This window comes from Xiphophorus couchianus, chromosome 8 (assembly GCF_001444195.1).
Source record: "Xiphophorus couchianus chromosome 8, X_couchianus-1.0, whole genome shotgun sequence".
Taxonomy (NCBI): domain Eukaryota; kingdom Metazoa; phylum Chordata; class Actinopteri; order Cyprinodontiformes; family Poeciliidae; genus Xiphophorus; species Xiphophorus couchianus.
The window spans coordinates 9,542,595-9,569,352 of record NC_040235.1 but is presented as its reverse complement, the minus strand read 5'-3'; the positions used below and the strand labels follow the sequence as shown (position 1 = coordinate 9,569,352).

Here is a 26,758-nt window from a genome sequence, read left to right as displayed (position 1 = left end):
GACACTTTTTGCTTTGTAATCATGATTTGCTCTGTTTGTGATTAATTGTATTGCTCTTACAAAGAGGTCCCTAGAGCATGAATAATTGACTAATTGCCATTCAGCACAGGCTCTGTATTTATTCTTTATGTCTCTGCAGTTTCTGTATTTGACAACAGAACATTTCATCACCCTGTAAGTTTAGTTAAATGATTGATTTTAATCTGATTTAAAATGACTGTTGTCAAATTGATCTCATATTTAGCTCATATAAATGACTCAATATCTTGTTCTCTTGTTGTCTATAATCCGACATTTTAAAACGTTCAGAAATAAGATGTCATCGCTCCATGCCACCTTGTTATCCATCTTTGATCCTTTCCCCATTAAGTAAATGCAGCACTTTTTTTGCACTTGCCATTTTCAGCCCGTCTCCACCGGAATGAGTCGACCTCGTTCGCGCCTGCGCAATCCCGCCATTCATCTCAAGGGAAATTCTCCCCCTCTTTTGCTTTCTGTTGTCTCCTGCAAGACAGGAGAGATCGGCAAAGCGGCGGTATGGCAGGCGGTTGTAGAATTTAATGAAGCAATGGTCCTGTCACAAATTCAACTTTTTGACATCAACATTTTCAGTCACTGGTACTTTAGTGTTATTCTGCATACGCTATGATGGCAAACATTTTCTTTTATTGTCGCTAATAATAACAATAAGACAAAATGAACACATCCTAAGTAGATTCAAAACGATTTTCTGGAATAGTATCGAGAAACAGCAAAACATGTTTTCTGAACTTTTCTCTTCATGGAAGTATGGAAAAGCTTGTATTTTACATATCTATATGTCCACAATGGTTCTCATTTTCTTTGCCAATGTTTTGTGTTGGCAGTGGTCAGCGTGTTGCTTGTCACCCAATGAGATTGGCTTCACCTCCAGCCACTATCCTGACCAGGATTAAATAGAAAACATACATATCTTATATCTTGTATCCCTTTCTTTGAATATTTGAAACAGAGTTGCAGTTCCTTGCAATTGCCGTTAAACCAATTCATCTGTACTCCAAATGCAAATAGTTAAGAGATGCTACATAAATATCTGGAATTCCTCTTTGTCATATTTCTGATTCTGTGTTATATGTCTAACCAGATACAGTTAGACATATTCCTCATTCTGGTTGTCTTGGTGTGAAATGAAAACTTACCGACATTTACAGGAGGTAGACAAAAAAATGTTTCACGGTTACATGAATAGCAACTATGAAAATAATAGTGGCAAGAACTATTTAAACAAAAAGACAAGAAATTTTTACCTTGACATCCCATAAGACAGGTATAAATTTACCAACACAAAGATTTTGTCAAAGGATGTTAACATTATTTTTGCCACACTGGCTGCAGTGCTAAGCAAAAGGAGTCGCCAGTTTGAAAATAACATGGCATCACAGTCGATGAAGATTACCACAAACTCATTTTATCTTTCATATAAATGGACAAGAATTTCCCAACACAAAGATTTTGGGTTGAATCTATTCCTGGAGCCTGTCCAGACAGATGAATGTCTTACCTCTGGTGATAGTGGACTCTTCTGCTTTTTTGGAAAAATATTTTGAATTAGCCTGTGTATGAATGGTGCTAAATAAAAGTGTTTTGCCTTTCCTCTGGAGGCACAGCTGCCTCCGAATCAGTCTAGGATTTGTTTCTAATTAAAATGTGTCATTTTTGATGCTTTGATGCAGCATGTTCTCTTTAATCCATCTCCAGATTAGTTACTGTTTAATAGTCTATTAGAGCTTAAATTTTTTTTTAGAACATAAAAATGTGACATTTTAAGACTTTTAATGTCCCCTCTATGCAGAAATATTACTAAGAAACCACAACTAATTGGTCTCTTGTATTAATTTCATTTTTTATTTTTTTAAGTTTCACTTCAATAAAAAAATTATAAATTTAGATGTAGCACTTTTAGCTCCAGTTGTATTGCGATAGGATGCCAGTTTGGATCTGCAAGATCAGGGGTTTGCAACCTGCAGCTCCAGAGGCACAAGTGGCTTACTTACATCTTTGGCCGATAAAATCCCCCAAAAATCACTGGCCTCACCTTGGCTCCCGTGAAAAATTTGGTCTAGAACCTCTACTGTCGCCTAGTGACGCCCCCTCGCGGTATAAATGAGGGATGTAGCCTTTTTTAGAGCTGGTGAAAATTATATAATCACTCGTCTTGCCATATTAACCGAACTCGCTTTCGCTGCTGGTTGTCAAGGCGCTGTTAGTGTCGGACTTGTCCTCGTTGGAACTGGACTGCTCTGTTATTTGTCGGGCTAAGCTTTTTTTCCCTTTCATTACTCAGTTGGATTTGTTCCGTGTTGGACTCCCAACAACTATCTGCCAGTTCAGTAAGTTACCGTTTTCTTTCTGGACTTTTCCCCCTTATTTTCTGTCTACACGCGCTTCTCGCTCGGAGAGAAAACATAGCTGCAAGTGCTGGAAATGTGCAATTTAGTTTACCACCGGCTTCTATCTGGTAAATGTATGGAAAACCATCGAGAATTATTTATTTATTTTTATTTTATTGGGTTTGCTTTCGCTTGTCTGTGCCAATGTAAAAAGAGGAACTATAAGTGAAAATATTAACTTTCCCCAACCTTCATATTGTAAAAGCATTTTCAGTAACTGTTTGCTTGTGTTTTTGTGATTCAAGTAATAACGTAAGTATCGGTTGCAGGTGTTTGGCCACTTCCGCACTGTACCCCACTGCGAGATATCTCGGCTCTTTGTTCGCCTCTATATTCTATTGAGATGTTTGAAACACCTGCCAGCTGAGGTGGCACACACACACACACACACACACAAAAGTTATCAGTCACCTTTGTTCTGTTTTTTAATCTCGTCAGGACGTCGCTTTAGGGAACTAAAAGTAATTTCCTGAGGCTCTGAGGTTAAACCATTTCCCCACGCAGCAGCTGCTGCAGAAGTATACCCGCAGAGTTTTTAGCGTGCCTGAAAAGAAGAAATGAAATGATGAAACGCTCAGCTGCACCCGCTCCTTCTCGCTGAACCAGCTTGTTTGCATACTTACACCTGAGATGTAATTGTAGTTCCTTTTATTCCTCCAACAATTGAGGCGGGAATCATAACAAGCCTATCCACTAGTTAACCTCCCAGCTTTAGCGTAATGAGATCTTTCATGCTTGATGTTTACAGTATGTGGCTGGCAACAGTTTGCTGCTGTTCTGATTCACTGGCTAATTAATGGAGCTGCTATCTGCTGTGCTCCAGCAGTCTGTGCTGGTTTATCAGGTCCTGGTCCCTGGTGATCTCCCAGCCTGACTAATGGCCCTGTTGCCTTTGGGTTATTTTTGTTTGCTCCACCCAGTTCCATGTGCTTGAGATGATCCAACAAACACACATGCGCACGACATACCTGCTCTAGTTGGGATAGTAATGTGGGGTGTCTTTGTTTGTTGAATAAGTCCAGTTCCTGCTTCCCTTGCCTGGTTAGAGCTGATTTATGGAGTAGAAACGGGATGTTAGGGTGTTGCTTGTTGCAGCCATATAATGCTTCTCTTGTATTGCATATAGTGGAGTTTGTCAGTGCGTTTTGAGAGAGGAAGACATGGAGTGAGGCTGTTCATATTCAGACTTTACCTTGGTGTGAAAGATCTAGACTGAAGATGCACCATCTATCAAGGATAAAAATTGGATGCATTTCTCTTTTATCTCTTTTTAAAATCTCTTTTAACTAGGGGCAGGTCAAATATAGATAGATTTGAATCTCTATTCCTTTTCATTTAAAGCATCAAAACTAAGACCCTCCTCTGTTTTCAGTCTGTAAATGAATCAACCAACAGCATGTAGTTTTCAATTTTACTAAATATGATAAAGATAACATAAAGATCAGGAACCAATTCTTTGAAGCATATATGGAGATTTTTTTTTTTTTCTTGCATTACTCAGGATCTTTATCAAAGAATATACAGCACATTTTTTTATTTCATCCACTCTAAAAAATATAGCTTATAGGTCAGACCTATAAAAAAATAAACAGATATTTGTAATGGCCAGCAAAAGCCTGGGTGCATCTTGAATCCAAACTCCGGAATCTTATTAGAGACAAAGTTTCCGACTCTTCCTCATTGCTCAAAAGTATGAGGATATGGAGACCTTTTATTTTATGTTTTGTCTGTCTTCCTGGATTATTATTTTTTTCTAAGTTCTGGTGCCGGTGTGTGAAATCTTTTTGAAAAAACACTTTTTTTTGGTTTATGTTTATTTTTTCATAAATTGTTTCAAAAAATTTTTTATAAAATTGCTGCCTGTTTTGTTTGTTTTAAATTATTTTTATTTGTTTTAAATTAGTGTTATGATGATGATGCTCGTGTCACTTTGGATATGTTAAGCACCTTCCACATATATTAGCATGGCTAATAAAGAACTATAAAAGCCTTCCTTTTTTTCTTTTGCAGTAGTTTTTTCTTCCAAAATACTGCAACAAAGGATTCATTTTTTAAGTGTCTTTTTTTCTGTACACATCTTTACAAGCGTGTTACAGGAACTGCTGCCTTTAACAGATTCCCTGTGTATATTACAGGCTGTTTTCCAGGCTTCCACATGTTATTCCTGGTATAAATCAGGTGATTCAGGCAAGAGTTTGCACTGGTTGCCTCAGTGGATTTAGACATGGGTTTAATTTCCACTAATGGAACTTACTTGTGCCTGCACCCAGATTAAGGACAAACAAAGCCATTATGGATCCTGGATGGAAAACCCAGATACATTTTGCCCTAATATCATCTTATCACGTAGAATCACCATTCCGGTTAAGATCAAGTAATTCCACTAACATGAGCACGGATAAATATATATATATATATATATATATATATACAGTATATATATGTGTGTGTGTGTGTATTTTTCCTTTTTTTTGTTTGGACTTGTTGTTTTCCTTTGTCTGCTTGGTACAGGTCTTTCTTTATGTAAACCCTCCAATGTCTGCTTTTTGTCTGGGATTCTGCTGATGTTTATATTATGTTCCCTATTCAAATTGTTTAGAGTCTCAGTAACAGACACAGGATGTCTCTTTCTTCTTGCACTGCCCAGCAGCATGTGAGTTCTGGTATCTATCGGTGAAACATGAGTCTTCCCACCATGTCTCAGATTTGAGCTTACAGCAGCACATTTGGAATTATGTCAGCTAGGGAAATGTAGCTTTAATCCAATTGGCTAAAGCTTAAGCAAAAGCATTCCTTATTGGGGGACATGGATGCTGGCTGCCAAGGTTTCTGTAAGCACAACAGGGAGTTGGGAGTCCCACTGGTGCTGTGCTGAAGGAGTGACTGTGCAAAGGGGCAGCAGGCAACAGAGAGTGCCACTGTTTTGAATGTTCCTCCTCCTTACACTGTAATAAAGGACCCATCTGCACTCTGCTGATTCAGATCCATCCTGCTGACCATATCTATCTCTGCTGTTGATCTTGCACACATGCAAATACACATGCAAACACCCACTCTCCCCTGCATGCCATCTGCAGGAACAGGAATGGCTTTCATCATGTTTGAGGAAACATCTTCGCAACTGGCAAAGGAACAAAGCCACCAAAACAGGAATATTGACCGGGTGTGCATGTGTGTGTGTGTTGAGTGTGAGAGCTACAAAAGGAGAAGAAATGGAGATTGTCCTGCCAACTGCCTCTAAAGCCATTCCTGTTTCCTTTCACCTCTGTGTGGAATCCAGGAAGAGGTCAGAGTGACAGAGACACAAGATCCAAGGCAGGGAGAGAAACAAAGTGAGACAGTTTGGACAGAAAGACAGGACAGGAGAGATGGCCTTGTAAGGCTCAGATATTTAGCATGAAACTGAACCTGAAATGAACTATGAAAGAACTGGTTTGCCAGGTTTGCGGTATCTAGATGATCTGGAGCATCCGCTGCATTAAAAGGTAAATTGCTAGCTATGTGGGCATGCTAAGGGTCTATATCCTTAAAATGTATTAGGGGAGTGTTACAAGTGCTCCTATTAACTGATAACCTAGCTTAGTAAATGATGTTTTATAAGAGTTATTATCAGCAGTTTGATTTGCAACCGTAGGCTTAATTGACCTTGTGAAAAATTATTAGTACATACTTCATTTATGGGAGAAATGCTTTTTGTCTGAATTTTCAAAACAGTTGGTGAAAAACAAATTAGAACAAAATGTATTTATCCTCAACGGACATTGTATCGTCTCAGATATTTTTTTATCAATAGTTTTGTGACTATTTTTTAGCAATATGAATACAGCAATCCCAAAAAATGTCTGGTACTGATTTTACTGTTTCTTTTATCTAAGGAGGATGGTAAATAAAGGAGAAAAAATCATGTGCTACAGACTCTTAAGTAATTGTTTTTAAGCCAAAAGAAATAAAATTAACTATACATCAAACCAAAAATCTCCAAGCTTTACCTGATTTTTATTAAACTTAAAAAGTGCATTAAAGTACATTCTGCCAATAGTGCATCAAGCAGCATGTCATCTTCCCAGGCAGCATTTTCTTTTAAATACTTCTTATGAAGTATAAGTGAATTTTATACAAAATAATTGCAAACTACATTCTAGAGAAAAATTCCTGAATAAATGAATCTACAAATAGTGAACCACAAATCGGTTGGGGTCCATATTATTTGACCAACAAATCCCTGATCAGAGCCTCTGTTAGACTAGTTGTTTGTTACATTGCTAATTCTTAACCTAGTTTTTACTCATAAGTCTATGATCGTTTTGCTGAAGGAATTAAAAGGAAAAGAAAAGAAATTAGTTCACTTGAATTTTAACATGCATGTTTTGTTTTTTTTTTTAGATTTACCAGTACTTAGAAATTGACTGGTAACCAAATGGTTAATACCATTTCTATGTCCCAAAATTCATTCATTTTGAATCAGTAGTCTCGCCATATATAGAGACAGCGATAATAAGAACACTCTTCAGTATAGGAGCTCTTATTGAGAAAAGACTTAAATGTATACTGTATAGATATTATTTGTATGATTCATATATTACATGTTGCCAGTATTTGGAATTGGTGTTGAAGTACTCATGGTAAGTGATTTTTTTACATCTGTACTTAGTGGCTGTTTAACTTACATTATCACTGGTTTTCAAGATGACATGTGATGTGATATTGGAAGGAGTCCTGCAGATTGTCAGAATATAGCTTAGCAAATAGCCCTCTCCAAACTACTGACTGTTTAAGAAGTAAACTTAATTCTTATTTGATGTTGCATCATAATGACAATGTTCCTCAGCATTCTACCCAACACTGTCATATGCTCTCCTGGCCAAAACCCAACAGACCATATGACAGTAGCCCGTTTCCACACAGATCCAAGCTGTTGTTTATTTCCATTTTGTTTCCTCTCCTTCTCCCTCTCTCTTCAACATGCACACGTTCATCTCCATGCATTCTCGCATTCACATGCACGAAGTAACTCTCCCCTGTCCCCTCCTCATCTCATGTCCCATGCAGCTCTGCTTACTGTATCAAAAAGAGCTTAGATCAGGGAAACTGTAGCTTACCCTCATTCACAGTTCCAGGAAGATCAAGCTATTAATTTAAACCAGGTAGACCATATTGGGAGTAGGAAGGGATGGTTGCCAGTTTAGTTCTAGTACCTTAGTTCAACTATGTGTCTAAGAGGGAAGCAATGGAGGATAAATAAACTAAAAATCTGTATATGCAGCAATAGTCACAGAAAAAATACTGCTAATATTTCTTCTGATGTACTAATTATACCTTTCCTGGCCAATTTCTAGTTCACCATGTAAATACAGATAGTAGATCTAATTCTGATGTTCTCTGTTTATTTTCAAAGAACTACAGGACAAAAATATCTAAACCAAAATGTGCTGCTGATTCTTTCGAAAGAGGTTTTTGAAAGTAGCAGAAAAAGCATAGCTCCTGTCTCATTTCTATTTAACTAAAAAAGTCCATCAAAATTTATCCTGAGGCCTTTACAGAGTGACCATGGTGTAGGTTCTTAGTTTTGGTGTATTTAATAAATGGGAAGGAGAGGGAGAAGTATTATTTAAATGAATGATTATTGAATAAGTTACTTTGACAAAACTTGTTACATTAAATAGTTTGATTTTACCGCTACGCAGGACACAATCATTTTACTTAAATACACTGATATATTGCTTCTCTATGAATGTAATATTTAAAAAAATGGTAATATCAGTCACAACTCTACTTTTAGCATTTGGGTTTTGCTGGCATCTTTATAGTGTTTACTGTTGCCACAATAAATCAATAGTTATACGAGTTGTTGCTACTAATAAATAAGCTAATCTTCGTGGTTTTAGTCAGCTCGTGTGGCTGGAAGCTGTATTTTCCCCCATAATGACCCACTGACTGGGGTTAGCAGATTAAGCGTTGCTTTCATTTTACGCAGAGGCAGATCACCCTATAATTGGTTATGGAGATTATCGGGGAGATGTTGGTGAGAGTTCTGATGTGGGTGTTTGTCTAATAAAAGGGGATTTATGGGACTCTGGCAAACTGAATGACATGCCAGAATCAAGATTAAAACTTCATACATGTAAGATCACACCTGCTTTTTGTTAATGTAGTAAAAGGATTAATTGCTCGTACTTCCTATTTATTCACAGACGCGTGCAAAGCCTGCAAAGTTTATCTGGTGCAAGATCTGCTGTGTGTGGCCACTTTGTAACTTTATGGATGCACAGAGGGCTGCACAGTGGCGCAGTTGGTAGCACTGTTGCCTTGCAGCAAGAAGGTCCTGGGTTCGATTCCCGGCCGGGGTCTTTCTGCATGGAGTTTGCATGTTCTCCCTGTGCATGCGTGGGTTCTCTCCGGGTACTCCGGCTTCCTCCCACAGTCCAAAAACATGACTGTTAGGTTAATTGGTCTATCTAAATTCTCCCTAGGTGCGAGTGTGTGTGTGAATGGTTGTTTGTCCTGTATGTCTTTGTGTTGCCCTGCGACAGACTGGCGACCTGTCCAGGGCGTACCCCGCCTCCCGCCTGGAACGTAGCTGGAGATGGGCACCAGCAACCCTCCCGACCCCATTAGGGACAAAGGGTGAACAGGAAATGGATGGATGGATGGATGGATGCACAGATATTTCTGTAGCATATAGATTTGAGAATGTGATGTCTGCTTCATGTCTACTGAGCTGGATTCAGGCGTATATGGGGAGCTTGCTGGGAGAACATGTATGAATAGCAGAGGATGCAGCAGAGCAGCGAACTCTTTCTGACACACTTATACGTGCTGGAGAGCAGACGACAGCACTTGCTGTGAAACGCCACCATATTTCCTCTGAGATCTTTTCATCTTCTCACTCCAGCACACTCATCATCAGTCTGTGTGACTAGTGCATGCACAGTTACCTTTCAGTCAGCTGCCTGTGTGCATATGTGTGTAGCTGGAAATCTGGAGAGGAAGAGGACTGTGTTTGTCAGCAAGAATCTATACGTTGTTCTTACTTTTTATTAATGAGCTGTCTCACTGCATCTTTCTTCTGTCCATCTAAGATATAATGTGTGAAAATCCAGCTTTGCATTACTAGAGGCTTTTAAGATAAGGACAGATTTTTTGTTTTTTGCATTGTGGTATTAAAAACCTATATGACAGTGCTAAAGGCTAAATAAACAGATTAAATGCTACATCAATGGTGAATTTCTGTGTGCCTTTTTCTACACGAACAATTGTTATTGTGTGCAACCTAGATAAAAGTACATTACAGTGGACCTCAGTACTTGCAGGGGTTAGGAACCACAGCTACTCGTGAATAGCTCATCTCCACAAATACTTGAGACCTTCGCTAAGACCACTTATAGCTATCTGTGTTAGTACTCTAATCACTAAATATACCTAAATAGATATTAATAAACACAGTGTATACTTAATACATCTGCAGAGACCAACATCTACAGCCGTCCCTATTTTTAATCAAAGAAGGTACAGCCTTTTAGATTGACTGCTTTGCAAATGCCAGTGAATAGTTTGTCAAATAACATTGCACCTTGACATTTCTTTCAAATATACAGTATATATACAGTATATATATAAAGACAAAAATCAAATGCAACAACGGTCTTTGTGGCCAAATGTAAAAATTTTTGTTTAATTAGACGTTCTCAAAAAATGTACTGAAATCCATATTAGAACTCTAATCTGTCGTTTGCTGTTGCTTTTGAAGTGATCATTTCTAATGTGCTGAGCGCCCTTTCAGCTGATGTTGATACATGACTTGTTGCAGTGTGGATAGTGACCCATTCTTATTAGTCTCAGTTGGTATCTTTTTAAAACTTTATGCTTTTCGATACACATTTCATACTGAAACACATTAACCTCTGGGACAAAGAATCTTTCTCCTTCCTGGATACCAATGTACACCTCTCATATCAGAAACTTAGTTTATAATCAGTTTGGTAACAACTCTTCTAAATAAGGCACCTGGAACATGATGCTATGTTACCACTTAGGCAAGTTTTTCTGCAAACAAACATGAGCCTCTGTGACACTGTCAGGATAACATACTTGCTTTCTTAGACTTGGTCTACCTACACTGGCTTGCACATGGAGAGAGTGTGGGTTTCAGGTCAGCATCCTCCTTCACAAAGACACTCCAAGGTTGGAGACCCAGCTTTTTAAGAAGGCTGAACGGTTTGCCATCTTCCCTGCAGCAATCCAGAGTCATCCTGTCATGATGTTGGTAAAACAGGCTGACAGAAAAAGACTCCCTCACCTTCTGTTTTCCAGTCACTACGTGGAATGAAAAGCAAAGCCTAACCGAGTCAAAAATACAAACTGTTCTTAAGCTCGAAAGTGATAAAAACCAAAAGGTTCCCAAGAGACTTTTTAAATGTTTTTAAAATGTTTTACAAAAACATTTAATATAAAGTAGTTTATACAGAATGAGCTGCAAAGTTGTCTAGAACTTGTTTGATGCTTGTGGACCAAGCATCTGCCTAAATGAAATGGATTTAATGAATTTCTAACACTTTTAACAAAATTGGTTGTCGAGGGTAAGCTCTATTACACAGTTGTGGTTAAATATACTGATCACTGAGGAGGCCTATGGCATAGCAGTAGAAGGGGATCCACTAGCCACCTTTCTATCTCTATATGTTTCCGGTCTAATTGAAAGACAACTACCACAAAGTCCTGTTTATCTTGTAAATTTACTGAATACAAGTATTTGCATAGCTGTTGTTTAGCTTGTAAAATATCAGTCCCATAACCACTGTTAGTGACACTGGCCCAATTTAACAATTGGCAGTAACTGGGGGGAAATGTTTCGAGGGCCCAAAAGTAGGAGTTTTCTGCTATTAATGAAATTATGTTTTTCGACTTCAGCATATTGCAAGTTCATATTACTGTGAGGCATCTTATTCCATTAAATTTTTATGTAAAAACTCCAAAATAGAAAAAGGCATGAGACTTTTTTGGCCTAGGGGGAAAATACCCGGTTCACAATATTAAGCAATTTTTGTCACAACATGTGAAGGAGTAAAACCCAAAAGCAGGGAAAGGGCAGGGGCCAGGCAGGTAAAAAAATAATTATAATTTTACATAAAAGGAGATTCAAAAACTAAAGTCTTGGAGGAATCCATAACACTAATTAGGGAGAAGACCATAAGCAAACAGGAAAACATTAAGCAAACATGGATAAAACTCAAACTTAAGCAGAAGATGTGTTTTCAAAACAAAACAGAAATATAGAGAATATACACAACTGAAGACTGTATTGAAATACTAAGGCACAAACAGAAGCACAAGGAATCTAAAACTAAAGAATGGCCTGATCATGTAAAGGATGATACCTGAAACAAAAATAATAGCAGCAATCTGCAGCAGCATGTGGGGATGGGAGAACACTCAATTTCAATTCAGATTATTTATATTGTGCCAATTCACAACAAATGTCATCTCAAGGCACTTTACAAAAATGTCATTTCAATTTAGTAACCTATAAGCATAACTACAATAATAGCTCAGGACACTCTGTTACTCTTTGTTTCATACAACTGGAGGAACCTCTGGTTTTCTGTCTTTTATATCCATTAAAATGACTATATACCGTTGATTTGGTTTGACAGTATTTTAAAACAACATTTTCTAACTTTTTGCACCCATTTAAATGGATAAAGCTGCCTATGCCTAATTATGCCAGAAAGAAGAAGAGCAAATCATAAGACCTCTTCAAACTGGAATTCCTTTGTGGTTGTTGTTTTTGATGCATTTTAAATAATTTGAATTTCTAACTATTGTCCGTTATCCTGCAATAGCTAGCCCCGCCCACTTCATCACAACCCTCCGGGGCTGACTACTGACCAGTTCTCTGTCTAACAGGTCCGGAAAATCTCTAAGACCTGGGTATTACCTTAAAAGAGATCTATAAGAGATAATCTATTTAAACTGGTGTCGAAAGCGATTCGTCTAGCTCTAACTACCTCCAATCCAGAAGTTACGACCCTTTTCAGTTAAGAAACAGTCAGCTGAGTAGCCCTCACAGCTGCGTAATTCCAATAACCACTCCTGTTAACGGTAGCTCGCTTTCTAAAATATAACTTGCTCTTGGAACCGGCTAGATTAAATTTAGTGACTTGGATGTAAGTCCCTGGGTCATTATTTTACTCTCGCCAAAGGAAATTATGAAGCCTCCTCTTTACTAGAACCATGTACCTTAGTTTTACCTTTATTAAAAGAACTAAAAAATGATTAAATGACTCAATTAATTCCAATGTCCACCAACCTCATTAGAATTTTAGAGTAAGAATTTATTAAGCAAGCTTAAGCAGGGATATGTGACATACAAATCAATAATCAATTGTATACAAGTCAAGAGCAGTGTAATAAGATCAACATGTATAATCATACCTTCCTGTCTCTTTCCCTAACCTATGTCACAGATTCTGAGATAGCTTTTTAGGAAGCGAGTTCAACTCATACCCAGTTGGTGGTGGATCTTTGGCAACAGGATCGTCCGAAAACCTTGGTCTGAATCTTTATCCTTTGTGTGAAAAAATCCTCTTTAGAATGGAAGCAAAGTAGAGAGGGTTCAATTGCTTTTGAAAACCCAACTCTTTTATCCCTCCGGGACCTTTGTCCTTTATCCAAGTCTGTTGCAATGTTTGGGTTGAGGTGAGACCGACGATCGAATCAGGAACCCGGGTTGGACGATTGGAACTTGTCTCCCTTTGGTGGCACGAAGCTTCAGCTTTCCCCGTGGCTCCAGGGTGTGGTCTGCTCGATCTGCTTCTTCTGTTAGCTCTACTTCGGTGCCGCAGACAAAGAACAAGAACTTCTCCTTTTCCGTCTGCTTATATACAGTTCTCTGCCATATATGTGTATGGGGAGTGTTAGTTTACGTGGTTTCGGCTCCTCCTGTCTGCTGGCTGGGATGGAAAGTACCGTCCTTTCCTCAGCGTGTTGTTCTTAGCCAACCATACTGCCCCACCCATCCTGTGCGTCTGGCCATCTGTTCAGAACTGCTTGCGACAGCAGGAACTCACAAGTTCCCCTTCTGCTTTTTCCCTTTTTCTTTTTAACATTAAAACCTATGTGCTTTCCTCTGATTAACTTTTAAACACAGTCAAATATTAAAAACTATGTGCTGATTTCCATTAAGCATTAATCACCTCTTTCACTTATTATAAATCATCAAACCTTAATCATTTCATTGTTGTCATGTTATTACAGATCATGATTCGTACACTTCAGAATCATTCAGTGAATCATTCAGTGATTACTTACATACAGTCATTTTACCTATTGTATTCATCCATGTTCAACTTAATCCTTATCAAAACACTCAATCATTATAAATCAAAACACAAGATTGCTTTATTTCCTTCAGGCTTTCATGCACCTTTTTCTGTGTGTACCTGGATAGATCTCAAACCTCATACCAGTTTTCTTGACACCCCCTCCTTGAGATCGGACGGTGCATCGCAGAAAACACAAAGTCCGAGGTCAAAAGAGGTCAAGTCCATCACCGCAATCAGCAGTCAAGATGTCCTGTTCGTAGCAGGCAACCGGAGATGATGATGGTGTCCAGGTATCCACAACCTCATACTCCGTCAGATTGGACGGCGGAGAAATCCAGCACTCGGCGTCCAACTGTGGAGGAAGTGGAGATCCTGCTGATCCGGGAGGGCTAATGTCCTCCAGGGAAAATTGCAGAAGCGAAGACAGATCCATCTCAGAGTCTGGCAGTGTCGGTGGGTTGTCACAGAATCCCTCCAACTCAGTCAGCAGATCCTGAAAATCCATATCGGTTGAAGGCGGATCCGGTGAAGGAGATGACACGAAGAGGGTGTCTTCTGTCTGGCACGCTTGGTGAGATGAACTGAGAATCTCAGTTTGGGTACCTTTTCTGTGAGTCGCACTGCTGGTTTGGCATCCGACATCGATAAACATATCCGGCGACACGGGACACGCTGGTGGAAGGTACTCGCCCACTGCCACAACTCGTCCATCGAGAAGGTGTAGAGTTGGCAGGCATTGTCGAGTAAGCTGGTGCTCCCATAATTTCTGGATCACGGGCAGCAGGAGTCCCGTGTGCATTGGAGATGTTATAAGGTCGTCGTCTTCTTGGCCAAAGGCAGAGGTCCACACTATTTTGTGCACCCGTTCCAGGGATCGAGATGTGGAGGCCGCTATGTAAGGCAAATCTCCTTGCCCTGTGGCGCAGAGAATTGCCGTTACATCGGTGATACGGCTGCTCACGCAACGGTGACACCAGCGGGAGGACGATGCAACCCATATGAATCCATAGGACTCTGCGGCGATCCCACATCCCACACAGCGGGTTGGTGCCTGAGAAGAAACAGCAACCTAGGTAACTTCACGATTAGGGGTTTCGGATTAACAATAACACAACAAATATGCAAAAGCGAAAGCGGAGAGTGTAGCTGGTTTAAGCTCGTGTGCCTGCTTGGGCTGCCAGCCAGGGAGAATTAATCACAGGAACCGGAATGTCATGATCTGGAGCTGGTTCGCCCCTATCATAGACATGAGCGGAATCATGGAATATTGCAGCATAGGTCATCATCCATACAACGATGGCTAGGTCTGAGGTTTCCTGAAGCCAGTAGAGGACCACCAAGATCCCCCAAACCGTTGCCCAGAGAGCCAGAACTATCCACTTTTGCAGCCATATGCGCCTGCCCCGACCTTTGATGGACAAGGCTTGGCACGCTAAGTAGACGAGGATAGATACTGCGAAGAGCCCTTCTAGAATAGCTGTGAGGATCTTAAGTGGGGCGGTTCGAGTGGCTTGACGACCCCCAAAGACCAACTCCAGTATCAGGGCTGTGGTGTCGGTGACGAGCCATAGGCAGACCACAACGCCCCTGCGCCAGTTGATGCGGGTACGGCCCATCAGGTAACAAGCGAAGAGGGATGAAGCTAACCCCCATTTCTGGAGGATGATGGGTCGTAGGATAAGCTTCACATATCCTTGTAGCGCAACGAAGATCCTCATAGGATGTCCCCTGGGCCAGGAACCAGTGTGGCAGTAGAGTACCCAGGCCAGGGTAACCCCTAAGTGCTCAAGGATACTCACTTGAATTGGAGCAAAAAGTGAGTTGGGGTTCGATGTGTTGGTCGAAGAGTTAGATTCCATGATGTCCGATGGTGGTTCTTTTTTGGTTCCGGTGCTGTCGGCAGCGGCGGTGAAGGTTGAATGGCTCGTAGGCACACGAGAGCTCTCTCTTATGCAGAAGCAGGCTCCTCCTTCGGAGGGAGGGGCTGGTACTCCCTCTTTTTGCAACGACAAAGTGCTTTCAGCCACACCTCCAGGACGATTTTGCCAACGATTAAAGCCACGGCCACGCCCAGTAGGCCCAAGATGTATGGCCACAGCAGGCTCAGAGCATCTAGCAGCCACTGTCCGACGATGTGGAGGCCTCCCTCTACAATGTTAGCAACGCCTTCCACGACGTCGGTAAGGGTGGTCACGATAGCTGATCCCAACGTCTCGAACCAGTAACAATCATGTTGGTCAGACCCTTTTCCACATTTTTCCCAAATTTCCTTGGAGATTTCGCAGGTGAGATTGGAATACAAAAGGTTAGGCCCGACCCAATCAAACCCTGGGTCTGTGTGCCCATCACACAGATTCTTGCGGAAAGCATGTCCTTCGGCGATGGCCACCAGGGGATTTGGGATGAACGGAACAGGGAGACCCAGAATGCTCTTGCGCTTCTGGAGATGGTATCCCAGAATTGCGTCGGTGCAGGTCCGTCCGCTCACTATGGCCCTCCGCCAAGTACCATTGATTTTGCGCCAAGTAACTTCAGAAGAGTGAGTGTCATACTCGTCGGCATAATGTTGTTTGCAGTAGCTTTCCCAACCTCGGACCTCGTGGCAGGGTCTTCTGGCCAAACTGATGACACATTCAAGGACTTGTCGTGTGTTGTTTTTACAAGTCATGCGCCAGGGTCTCGGGTTGACGTAGTTTTCAGGTCTCCAAAAAATTCCAGGCCAAATCGCGCGGTCCTTAGAATAAACTGTGGCGAGGTACTGGTACTTGATCCAATAATTGGTGGACTCACTAAGACATGGTATAACCCAGGCTTGAAGTTCTTCCTGTTGGAGTCCCCACCATTCCCATTCGCAATCTCGATAATAATCCTCATAGCAGGCTTGTAGAGCCCATTTAGCGGTAGGAAGGGTTTCGGGATCAGGGCAGTGATACTTCCATACGGAAAATAAAGTATGGCTTTCTTGTAAGAGGTCACATCGTGGTGAAGATAGGGTGTTCCTCCAATAAGTATCGTTGAGGCTGTCAAAAATCCTCTTGGCGACACACTTATCAATCTTTGCAAAATCACCCTTAGGAGCATGAAGAAGATCTTCAGGAGTTGGAAGGCGTTGGGTACGCAAGTTGGCAATGTGTAGCTCCTCTAATCCAGCAGGAGAGCGAACCGCCCCCTCTGGGAAGTCTCCCACAAAGAACGTTTGGTCCGTTGCTATATATGTCCATGGGAATGTGTTATTCAGCCAGACTTCAATTTCTGTACGTACTGTGCGTACAGAATGCCATAAATCCGTCCAGTATTCTTCTACAGCTGTTACAATGTAATTTTGGCCCCTGCATTTGACGAACTTATTCCAGAGGCAGGCATTCAACCACCTAAAGTGGTGCGTATAACAATGTTGTTGGTCAGCTTGGTACATAAACCGTGTCGGACCTTGTCGAATCAGGAAAGCCGTAATATTAGCCAAACTATTGTTGGGGGGCGGCCTCGTGACCCAGTCACGAAAGTCGTTTCGGGAGGTTCTTTTGATCCGCGCTCGCTCTGTGATGTTGGCATCTTCTCTGCAATTTAGGTGATAGTCTCCCCAAAACTCCCCTCGTGGGAGCCAGGTTCGACAGCCTGAGGACCTGTGCGGGGCCGGGTATATAACTTCGGTATCCCAGTATCCCTGTTCAGGTAAAAGTAGTAGCGACCGACAGGCCATATTGCAATGCCATTGTGGAAAGCCTCGATCCGGATGAATCCAATTGCATCTCACGGTCCGTCGCTCCTGGCGCTGTAGAACCCGTATCCAGCAGAGCGCTCCGGTGTCGAGGAAGTCATAGGCGTAGATCTCCCAGGTCCGAATCAAGAGGTCGTCTAGGGAGGAGTCGTTCAATTTGTAGGCTCGGCGTTCCACATACTTTTTGCCGTTGTCTTTGGCGAATAATGCGGTTCGATTCTGGGCAGAAGTTTCGTTGTCCCATGGCATAAAAATAGCCGTGGTGCTTGTATTCCAGCAGTTGAAGGTGGCATACTTGGAATGTCCATAAGTGACCTTTGTATGCGTAAGGTACCACGGTCCAACTCCGATGAAGTAGAAGATCGTAGCGAGAACAGCAGCAGCAAATAGCAGAGCAAGAAGCGTCAGCAGCCCTTTCAGGCAAAGGGATTTTCCTGTTATCGTAGTCGTTTTCCGTAGCAAAGGTTCGTTAGAGGTGTCCGAGTCGTCGTCAGTGTCAGAAGAGCTGTCCGAATCCGATGTTGAGTCCAGCCAACCCTGGTCTGTAGGCTTGCGCCTCATGCCGATAGCATCCATTCTGGCCAGATTAGTGATTCTCTGGGATCCGGTGCATCAGGCTTTGTACAAATTTTTCTCAAAGCCTTGATACAGCCTTGGTGAGCCGGGTTCTTTGCAACCCGTCTGGTGGCTCTTCTTTGTTGCAAGGCTGTAAATATAGGAGAGGGGTAGGGTAAGTCGGGCTCCAACCCCCTCCACACCCACTTCCAGTGGAACACCCTCCAATAGTGCGGCCGAGGAAACGGGCCTTGGGCGGTGCCGTTTTTCAACGCCTGGTCATACCAAGATTCGTGATTGTACCCTATTGGGGCGGGTACTGAGATGTAGGTGTATAAAGGTTGCCCATGCAAAGTTAGTCTGGTGCGGTACCCCCAGGTTGACGGGGTAAAAATCCTCTGGTGTGGTGGGTTGGGGTAGACCCTGTCTATTTCCAATTTCAATGGAAGCCTGGTGTTATTAAATATATAACATTCTGGATTCATTTCCCTCTTTACTATGGTTTTTGCCATACTTGGTGATGTGGTCCAAATAATCATGTCATTAAGTGAAATCTCACAATACAGTCCTTGCAGTGGTTCAAGGTAATGGGGACCCCACCTTATCCGTAGTTCGATCCCCTGTACCCTGTGATACACTGTATTAAAAGTCCATGGCAGAGATCTTGGGCTCATAGGTGAAATTGATGCATAATGGACCGTGTTATTGGACCCTCGTCCTTGCCAAGCAGGCGGTGCGGTGGGGATGAATAAATGTGGCTTCGTTGGAGGGGGTGACGTGTACTCTTCACTTTCCCCCACCTGTTTGGTGTTCTGAAAATCAGTGGGTCGAAGATATATGAGGTACTTGAGAAAATATGCTTCGGTGAGCGGATTGGAAGGAGTGAAATCTTCTCTTGGCATATCCAGGAGAATAGAGGTAGTAGGGAGTCTCAGGAACGGACCTTTATCTGATAGTCCCGACGAGACTCCAGCTCCTACTTTGAACATTTTAGTTACAAAAACCTTTGTACCTGTCCGTCTTGTGGGTTTTGATTGACGTTGGGACTTGACGACTCGTTTTCCCCCTTCCGGTTTATCCGTTAGTCTTGGTTCTTCTTCCTCCATGGAAATGCTGAAGCGAGCTTCTGCCAGGCGTGGGTCTTGGGTTTCTTCTTAGGAGGCTCCGGTTCGGTGTAGGACACGGTGGCGTAATTCTGCTCGTCTGGCACCACTTTGATGGCTGCTCCGACGGAGTAGATTCCTTTAAAGGGGACGGTGATCATGCGCACTGACAGCTGAATCTGGCAGGAGGTGCTAGGATCGGAGGGCGTACCCGCTCTGTGGGCCACTCCTCCCGGGTGTTGCAATACTCCATCCCGAAACTGGGACTCCGCTGTTATCCAGTACAGGCAAGACTTTTCCTTAGGTCTTACCGCATTGCTGCCCCACCCGTCCACCTCAGTGGTGTAGTAATACATATCTGAGCAGCGTACTCCATCTTCCCTTGGCACGTCCGGTAAATCCACCACAGGAATTGTGCAGTCATTGATGACTTCCAAAATCAGATGTGACCATGTGGTCAGCTCCCAGGGGCCTGTCCAACCCCCATTAATGGCTTGGTCTCTGGCATCATCTGGGAGTGCACTTAGCCCCTCAGCTGATGGTTGGTACGCGTGAGGACGATGTACCCGGAAGATCACAGGGGAGTGGCTGGTGTTCAATGGTGGAAATGACAGGGATGTTCCGGCAGCTTCATACGGCCAGGCAGCATGAACAGAATCCCACAGGACATCATGGGGCCCTTCTTCCCTCCTCCACACCCATGGATCCGCTTCTTCTGGGGTGTTTGGGGGAGCTGAAGGTCCTGGTAATATTATTGGTATGGGGCTCCCGTGATTTGGTTGTACTTGTCCATATGTTCTGTAATATCGCAGCGAGCTGTAAAACCTCGTCACCTGCCATCCCTCAGCCTGACCTGTCAAAGTCAGTTCTCCTCTCCCCAGCTGGTCTTCGCAAGTAGAACAGTGGTGGAGATCGTCCCCATCCCAGACGCAATAACAGCTTTTTGGTTCTTCATTCTGCCAGCTCCATTGGGTCTCCAACTGAAGTCGGGGCAGGTAACCTACCCGGCAGTTCCCACAGATGGTGTTGTTCAAAACCGTAACCGGAGAGACGCGGAGATGTTGTAGTATCTCTGCGGTGGCTCCTTGTTGCCTGGGTTTCTCACGGCCCGGTCCCTCCCAGGTGATGGGGAGCGGGTTGTTTACTAAACAAACCGGACAGCGATTTTTAGCTCTTGCCCATATCAGCATCTCTCGCTCCTCCGACAGGACTCCCTTTTTAGCCCAATCCAATTTCTTCAGGGCTCGTCCTGCCCAAATCCCTGAAGGTGTTCTTCTAATTATAACCACCCCTTTCACGGTGGCCAGTCCGATATAGGGTGGAATGGTACATGATTCACTGGCCATTTCACCGGCTTCTGTTTCACTTTAGTCAGGAACTGGCTTGAGCTGCTCAACTCCTTGAATCCCTTTTCTTTTCAGCAATACTGTGTTCCTATCCAGTACTTGCTTGACGATGTCAGTGGTCTCAAACTTGGGTTTTACTGCTGCATTTACAGGTTGCTCTCTTGCTTTGACCCACACGCGCTGTCCCTCTTGGAATGGCACTCTGGGCGTCGGCTTCTCCTTTTTGTCGCTGGAGCTCCGCCCCACTTCCTTCGTGGTGAACGGCCGTTGGTTGAGCTCCATTGCAGGGGCGGGCCTCTCGGCTCTGCTTCTGTCGTTCAGGGCCTGCCCTATTTCCACCGCCTGTGTGCTCCAATTGTTGGTGTTAGCATTTTTAGCTATCCAGCTTTTCACTAACCCTATGGCTCGTTCTACCACTCCGTTAGCTTGTGGGGTATAGGGTGGAGAGTAAACTCGCATTACTCCATACTTTTGGCACCATTGGTCAACCTGTGAATTACGGAAATGAGTCCCATTATCCGTGCGCAGCTCTTTCGGGATTCCCAGGGCACTGCATACTTGTTCCAGCATGCCGACAACACTGTTGCCGTTTGCTTTCCTGGCTGCTTTTGTAGTTACAAACCCCGACATAGAATCCACCAGCACTAAGAGGTACTTCTCACCTCTTCTTCCTGTTATCCCCATGGGGCCTGCAACATCCATGCAGACTGAACCCCAGGGGACCGTGCTTTTGATGGATAACCCCTCCATCCGCTGCCCTCGGCGACCTGCGTTGTATTGTCCACATACTTCACAGTCCCTTAGCACGCGTTGGACTTGTTTCACCGGGATCCAAAGATCCTGCTCCTCCAGCTCCTTACGGGTAGGTCGTACGCCTGCATGTCCAAGGGCCTCATGCACGCTCCGCACGACCTCAACCACGTACTCCTCTGGGACCTCCCGTCCTCTGGGAGTGCTGTCCCACTTCTCGGTACCGACAAAGACGATCTTTCTTTGCTGGACATAACAGTCCACTTCATCATTCCCACGCCAATGAGCTCCCTCATGCGTGTGTGCTTTTTGATGCTCAACATCTATTTCCAGTTGTAGTTTTAGCTCAGCAATCTTTTTCCACAAGTCTCTGTGTGCCACTGGCTTGCCCTTCGCTGTCTCGAAACCATTTTCTTCCCAAATGGCCAAGTCTTCTCTAAGGGCTTGAGCGCAGTAGTAACTGTCGGTTACTAACCTGGCATTCTTGATTTTCCTTTTCACCAGCTCCAGCAATCCTTCCAGTACGGCCGTTACTTCTCCGGCTTGAGCACTACCGGGAGCTTTTCCTTTCTGACGGCATTTTTCCTTGCCGTCTTGCTTCAGAATAAATCCCCAGTATGCCGACTGGTCGGACCCCTTTCTGGATCCATCGGTGTAGATTGTCCATTCCGGTTGTTTTGGCTTCTCAGATGTCTCTGGTGGTTTCTTCTTACTGGTGGGTTGTGCTGGCCCAATCTCAATCTCCGGGTCCAGCAGGATGTCTTCCCATCTTCCCCACCGTGTGTTAGTTGCTTTAGTACTTTCCACGGTACCTTTTCTTAGATACTTATGAACTTGGCTCTGTGTGATGACTTTAACTGGTTGTCCTTGTGCTAGATCCTTCAGCACACCCCAGTAACGAGCTAACACCGCTAGCTCTTTCTCTTCCTGCGGATATTTCCTCTCAACAGAAGTCAGGGTGTAACTCCACAGGGTAACCAAGCCTCCATTTTCATTACTTACTTTGATCATGGCATCGTCATTCTCACAGCTGATCTCTGCTACCAGTCGTTCTGACAAACTTCTTGGCTCCAGTCTCACAGCTGCTTGAATGGCTTTTCTCAAGTCTTCCAGGTTCTGTTGATTCGCTGCTGTCCAAACCCAGGGTCTTTTTCCATCCTTCTCGTCCTCCTCACTCTTTCTCAGGCATTTGTACAAAGGCTTGGCATACTTCTGATAATTGGGTACGTGGTCCCGGACGTAGTTGCATAGTCCTAATATTTTCTGTAAGTCATTCTCTGACTGAGGTGGTTGAATGTTCGTCAGCTTTTCTCTGTACCCGTCTGAGAGTCCCAAGTCCGACGTGACTTGGAAACCCAGATAATTCACTTGGAACTGTCCAAATTGACATTTCTTGAGGTTTAGCTTCAAGCCTGCCTTGGTGAGGTTTTCTACCACTTTTTGTAGTCTTTGTAGGTGTTCTTCTTCTGTGTCATCAGCAATAAAGACATCATCAATGTACACAGTTGCACCTACGTCCCCCAGTACTTCCATCACTGCTGACTGGAACACGTTTGGGGAGTTCTTGTATCCCTGGGGTAACCTTTGCCACACATAGCTCTTGCCTTTGTGGGTGAATGCAGTTTTACCTTGCGATTGTCTGGCGAGGCGTAGAGAGAAAAATCCATTGGCTAGGTCGATGCATGACTTGAACTTCTTGACTCAAAGAGTTTTCAGCGCTCCTTGGGGATTGATTAGACTGGCTCGGTTTGCTATTGTTCTCCGATTCAGGGCCTTGAAGTTGATAACTGGTCTCCAACCCCCCCCAGCCGATTCAGGTTTCTTCACCGCCTGGATGGGGCTGTTGGTGATCGGGTTGAGCTCCTCTCTGATGATTTCCATGGCGCTCAGCTCCTTCACTATCTTGTCCATCTCCTCGACTGCTCCCGGATTCAGCGGGTACTGCCGAACAGGTGGATGAACCCCACCTTCGATGTGATGAACAAACTTTGGACCCAAATCCCCACAATCGTTCTTGAACCGTGCCACTTGTGCTGTAACGATGATCTCACGCAGCTTCTCTTTCCCAGCCGGGGAGAAGTCACTCTCTGCGATCTTCTGTTCTGTCACCGTCGGTATGTCAATCGGTTTGTACCAGTCCTGCTGTCCGGATCCGGTTTGGGTCGGGCCGACTTTCACCAACCTTGCTTTCAAGCTCGTCAGCCTTCGCTCTAGTCGGCGATATGTGCCTTTCTTTTTACTGAGTTCATCTAAGTCTTTTACTGTGAGTAGATTGTAAGGACCTTTCACCCACACTACTCCTTTCCATGTCCCGTACGGCATTTCTTCTATTTTTCCATTAGCAAACTGAACCTTCAGGTGTCCTGCTGTTCCTAGGTCTTTGCGGGTCATAGACACCTCCGCTCCGGTGTCCACCAGGTAGGGTACTCCCTCCACTTTGGCGTAGATTTCGTCCCCTTCCCAGTAGGCATTTTCTAAAATGACCCGCGACCTGGACGCCATTACTTTGGTGACCCTCCGGCCCCGGCTTTACGGGACTCACGGAGGGCCGTCCTTTGTTCTGGGCTCAATTTCCTATATTCCTCATCCGTCAGGAACTGACCTTTCCCTGGCTGATTTTGTGAAGCCGGCGGGTTGGTCGGTCTTCCTTTTGGTCCTGGTGGTTTCTGCTGGAACGGTCGGTTTTGGAAGTTGGATGGTGGTGCTCCCTGTTGAAACGGCCGGCCCTGGAAGTTGGGTGGCTGTGTGCCCTGCGGGAACGGCCTGTTCTGGAAGTTGGATGGCTGTCTGATGTTGACCCTTCCAGGTGGCTTGGCTGGTTGGCTAGCCTCCTTTTTCCTTTTGTCCTCGTAGTACTGCTGCTCCAGGTCGAATCCCTGCACTGCCACATCCATCTGGGCCACGGTTGTGCTTCTCACTGGTAGTTTCACAAACACAATCTCTCCTCTTCGTCCCTTTGTCACCTCACGCAGTACCTTCACATACCTCGCGGGAGAGACGGTTTGCTTTAGTGTGTGCCAAAGCGGTTCCAACCGGCTTCCTTTGTCCAGCCGTCCTCTAGCCCTCTTCACCTGGGACTCTTCGTCGTCCATGTCCTCCAACACTAATCTCTCATAGTTGCTCTGTGCTGACTCTGTTCCAACCATCGGGTCCGCAGTCACGCTGGTCAGCCACAACTTTTTGGCCCCTTCGTGGTTAGTGGTAGATAGCACAGTTGGCCAGACATCTTTCAAATACTCCTCATTATTTTCGTCTGCGTTTTTACTCCGAATCACCAGCCTTAGATTCTTTAGTTCTGCGTATGCATCTTGTCCGGTAGTAGTGGCCGGTGGCTGGGCTGACACTCCTTGTGGTCCCCGCGGGATCTGTGGTCCTGGCTCTGAAGACGTCGCCTGCGGCTCCTCTTCATCAGCCGACACCTCGTCTAGCTTCTGTCGAGTCTCCCTGGAGTACTTGTAGGCCGCTTTCTTCAGTCGTCGCAGCATCACATCATACATAATTCCCATGTATGCGTTCCTGAAGTTGGTGGTCAGGGAATAGTGTGCTGTCAGGGTAGAGCAGGATGGTGTCATCAGGATGTTAGCCCACTCCCCGACTGTCGCTTCTACCTTGAGCAGCACCTTGTCTCCCAGCCTGCTGGCCCATCCCGCTGGAATCTGGTACTCTGTCTGACCGACCTCTGGTACATACGTACGCCGTCCGTCTTTAGCCTGTACGGGGCCCCAGGTCACGTCTCTCGCCAGTCTTTCAGAAGAACCCTCGATGTCAAAGGTTTCTATTTCTTTCTTCTTTCCTCGGTGCTGTCCTGTTCGGAGTGTCTTATGCCCTGTCGGTGGTTGCTTTGGGTCGGAGAAGATGCTGCCGTGATCACTCTCTTCTTCTTCTTCTTCAGAATGTTCGATCTCCTGTTGCTCTTCTCCTTCCTCCGAGTCGCTGATGTCCTCATACTGTTGTTGTCGAAGAGGTTCCCTCCTGGGGGAGTTCAGCGGTTGAATCTTGGCTGGTTTCATCGGTCCTACTTCTCTCTGGACCGTCAGCTGCTCATCCTTGACTCTGTCCGCGTTGGGTTGCCTCAGTTCACTGCTGCTTCCCTCGAATGAGAATTCTTTGACGTATCTTGCTGCGTGGGACTCTGGCCCGACTGGTGCTTCCCTTAACTTTATCCGGAGTGGCTCCATAACCTTGGCCTTGCCGGTCTGGGTGGTGTTCGAAACTCCACTCTGGGGTATTTTTAAGGGATATTTCTTAATCTCCTTCGCTGGGTGGCTGATGCGGCATTGTTCCTCCATTTCAGTTGCCATTCGCACACCTTGCTCCGTACGGAGTCGATGCATACGGGGGTCAACCACCACCACCACCTCTTTGAACACAAAGAAATGACTGTTGGTCTTGGCTATGTTCACCACTCCGTTCTCTGTGACCGCCCTGGCGGTGTCCCCTGGCAAATCTGCCGATCTTAGTCCCTGCACGCTCACCATCACCCTTCTCATGCTTTCGTTGCTGGCGGTCACCAGGCCCCTTTCGAGTCCATGCCACATCTTCTTCCGATACTCCTCCAGACTCTCTCCTTTCTTGTAAACATCAATTGGGACCAGGATTACGGCACCATAAGGAAGACTGTAGCCCTTCATCATCACTACGTCTCCTTTAGTTTTTACACTACAGGAAGCTTCCAACACCTTTGAATCCTTTTTGTAATATTTCCCAGCCTGGTTTTTAAGGCTGCGTCGGAACTTTCGATTGTGGATCTTGTATTTGTCATTGGTGAACACAATCAGTCCGTCACCTTCAAGGTCCCATATTCCTCCAATAAACTGATAAATTATGAGCCCGGATTGCAGCCTTATGCTGATGGTTTCTGATGGTATTTTGGCCAGCTCTCGGGCCATCCTCCATACATCCGATTTCTGGGTCTTTTTCTTGGGGCGGCCGGGGTCCCACAGCTCCTCCTCCGATTCCTCCTCGTCCTCGTCAGAACTGCTGCCCGCTGGAGTCTCCGTAGGTGGCGGTGGCTGCCTTCTCTCCGTGCTGTGGACTCGGGGATGAAACCCGACCCCCCGATCCCGTTGAGGGGACCAGTCCCTGGCCGCTTGCTCCAACTGCTCCTTGGTGAAGCCGTCGATGAGCGATCCCTCATGATCTTCCTCTCCTGACTGTTCAGAGGGGATTTCGTCGTTTCGCGATGATCCCGGTAGAGCTGGGATGTTGTCGTCGTCGTCCGTCAGGTCTATCAGGTCCTGCGGAGCTTGCTTCGGCTGGTTTGTCGGTGTTGTGGCTCTGCTGGGCAGTTGAGAGGGGGCCTCAGCCACCTCCGATTCCGCTTTGTCTGGGGCCTGCTCTTTTCCTCGGGTCTCTTTGAAGGCCGAAAGTCTCTGCAGAACCTCGGCATATTCTTTGTATTTGCGCACCCCACTGGCGAGAGGGTTCACCAGGATCCCTTCGATGCCCGCTGCCAATGTAGCTGTCTTCACTAGGCTGTCATATTTCTCGGAGGGGCTGTAGACCATCCGCAGCTCACCAATCGTCCATCCTTCAA

The 26,758-nt window shown here is 44.6% G+C and overlaps 1 protein-coding gene and 1 long non-coding RNA gene across 8 annotated transcripts in view; one reads left to right on the top strand and one right to left on the bottom strand.

Moving 5' to 3' along the window:
• The window catches only part of strbp (spermatid perinuclear RNA binding protein), a 100,946-nt gene that overhangs the window by 634 nt on the left and 73,554 nt on the right, over nt 1-26,758 (top strand). For 3 of the 7 annotated variants that reach the window (XM_028025038.1, XM_028025035.1, XM_028025036.1), the window contains exon 1: nt 2,222-2,369. The exons of 2 other annotated variants lie outside the window; for them this stretch is intronic. The gene's annotated coding sequence lies outside the window, so the exon portion shown is untranslated. Of the gene's footprint in view, nt 1-2,221; nt 2,370-2,698; nt 2,798-26,758 lie in introns of those variants that run through there. 2 more of the 7 variants (XM_028025034.1, XM_028025039.1) reach the window with 2 other exon arrangements.
• On the bottom strand, nt 138-3,425 carry LOC114149297 (uncharacterized). The gene is made up of 3 exons (XR_003596481.1): nt 3,053-3,425; nt 2,841-2,973; nt 138-504 (listed from the first exon to the last, which is right to left on the bottom strand). It is a non-coding gene; the product is annotated as an uncharacterized LOC114149297 (long non-coding RNA).